The sequence below is a fragment of the Camelina sativa genome, chromosome 14, assembly GCF_000633955.1.
Source record: "Camelina sativa cultivar DH55 chromosome 14, Cs, whole genome shotgun sequence".
Taxonomy (NCBI): domain Eukaryota; kingdom Viridiplantae; phylum Streptophyta; class Magnoliopsida; order Brassicales; family Brassicaceae; genus Camelina; species Camelina sativa.
Window position 1 is genome coordinate 14,871,730 of NC_025698.1, and position 2,797 is coordinate 14,874,526.

The following is a 2,797-nucleotide window of genomic DNA, read 5'->3' on the forward strand; positions in this document are numbered from 1 at the left end:
TTTTGGAAAACTATTTGGGTTTTTGCTGCAAGATCAATATGCTCATGCTTCTTACGCTTGCTGTGTCAATACCTCATAATTTCTTAGAGTGTTTCAAGGGTAATTATTGGTGTATCATAGTTAAAATAGCTCACAGGTGTGATCGCTGTTGTTTGTTTAGTAGGTCTCTCTCCCATTGTGACAGAGAGAGCACAACAATAATAACCCTAGGTAGAAAAGATTGTTATATCCGAAGACTCATCATGCTCATTTCCTACTTCTTTATTGTTTTACAAGGAACTATACAAAACTGGAGTACCACTCATGTGAAAAAAAACCCTTGATTTGATAACAATCTAAGATTTAACTATCTCGATCTTCCTCTTCATCATAGTTGAATGGTAGCGGAACTGATTTGAATGCTCTGAATTTTCCCACATTGTTCAAATGCTCGTTCTCCAACCTTCACAACCAGACAAAGCAAGAACCCTTAAGTAAAAAATGCTTTAAACGGAGCAAGCACAGTGATTAATTTTTTTTGGGTTCAGAAGTTACCTAAAGAAATTCCAGATACCACGACGTATGATCTCAAGAGCAGCAAGAAGAGCAACCATAGTTTCAAGATGTAAGAACACGAAGTTGAAATCCAGCACGGTCTGCAGCCACGCCAACCTCAACACAATGTTTACGACCTACAAAGAAGAGAAGACAGAAACAAAATTATAAAGAAAAACTAAACAGAATATGAAACTGTTCCTTTTAAGTTTCTTAATTCTCACCATTGCAATGTAGTAAACAGATTTGTGAGGAACAAGAATCTTCTCTCTCAACCAATATTTAGATGGATTGTGAAGCAATCATACTCTTCTCTACATTATTATTAACTACTAGTTGTCTAACAGTTAGAGTCTTAGAGATAGGATTGTTGTAGAAAAAGTTTAACTTAAATATCAATAGAAAAAAGAAAATAAATATTAATTGTGTGAATGTGTTGTATCGCCCACTATGAATTTATCGCCGCCGTTTCATCTTCGAACTAAAAAAATCAAAAAAATCTTTATATAAAAATTTTCAATTAAAGTTTTTTTCAATTATACAGACTTCACACAGAACTCCAACACGTTGACTTCAAAAATAAGTCTAAGTTAATCACCTAACTGCCTAAGAAAACCAAAAACTTGATTTCTCCATATGTATAATATATAATCATGTCAAAAACATATAGAAGCAAGTACATAACATATATCAAAGAATACAACAAGAAAATCTTAAAAATTATTCACCAATTTGCAATAAATTGGTTTACAAATTTTGCCGACTTCATGTTGATGTCAAACGAGTAGACATCAACAAGCCTCTACGGAGAGACTTTAACTCGAAGCCTATTTTGTGTGGTCTATTTTTGCAATTACAATTTAAAAAAGCAGACACCAGATGAAGTCTACTAGGATAGTTGACTTCTTTTGTTGTCTTCCTTTGTTAATTTTTTGGTCAGTTTTGCAATTAAAAACATAGAACAGAGTAGATTTCTTACGAAGTTTCAACAAGTTAAATTCGATTACAGTCAACTCTGGTTATTTTTGCAATTGACCAAACCATTGACTTGGTAGAAGACTTCTAGCTGACAAGTAGACTTCATCTATTCGTCAACTAGAAAAAGTAAACTTCGTTGTGGTTAGTTTTGCAATTAACCAAGTTTGACTTTCGCCAAGTAGACTACGTATGAAGTCTCAAGGAATGTTGACTTTGTTTGCAGTCTGCCGTGGTCATTTTTGGGGTTGACCAACATTTTAATTTTTTAACTAGTAGACTTCTTTTGCAGTCAACTAATTAATTTTATATCAATAATATTCCGGTTAATGTTTTTATATTTTGGTCAAATCCAAAAATAGTCACTATAAAAGTCTACTCTTTTATTATCGGAAGAAGACTTCGTCCGACAGTCATAACTAAAAAGTCAAGAATTTGGTCAATTGCAAAAATACACTTTAGTAGACTGCAAACGAAGTATCCGACAGAAAGATTATAATGCAGTCTGAACCATATTTTTTTGTTTTCAAATGAAATTAAGGAGACTGAAATTTCAGTCTACGGGCTCGAAACTCGATAAATTTTTAATTGCAAAATTGACCACATAGTAGACTTTACATGATATTATAACGATTAAACTAACAAATGAAGTCTAATTTCGCAAAAAAATCAAGGAAAATCACGAAATCTACCGGAAAATAACCTTATTGGTGGTTGTTTCGCAATGTCAAGCACCGAGGACGTCGTCTTTAGTCACCACGGAAGAAACCCAGCACCAATTCAATCACTATCCAAGAATCATGACATCTAACAAGATGAATGCACTTGCAAATTTTCTTGGATTAAAATGGACAGGAGATGAAAGAAAATGAAGTTCGCATAGCATTGAGTGTTTTTTAAGCTTACAAATTCAGGTTATTGAAGCATTAAGAGCTTCAAATTTGGTTGTTCATGGTTGTTGGAAAATTGATGGTGGTGGCACAACCATAAATAAAAGAAGAAGATGAGGATATGAATGTAATAAACATTTTCGCAAGAAATTCAAATAAATTAGAAATAATGGCTTTTTTGTGAATACAATGAACAAATAAGGATTTATTTGGGAGAAAATGACAAATGTTGGAGAGAGAAAAAGAGATAGTCAGTTTTGCAATTGACTCAAGTTAGGGGTCTAGTTTTGCAAGCACCCCTATGATTAATGCATAATTTATTTTATTTTCAGTTATAATTTTATTTTAATGTGTGAGTTAAATGTATTGTGTTTATTGGGTCTTAAATATTGTTTAAA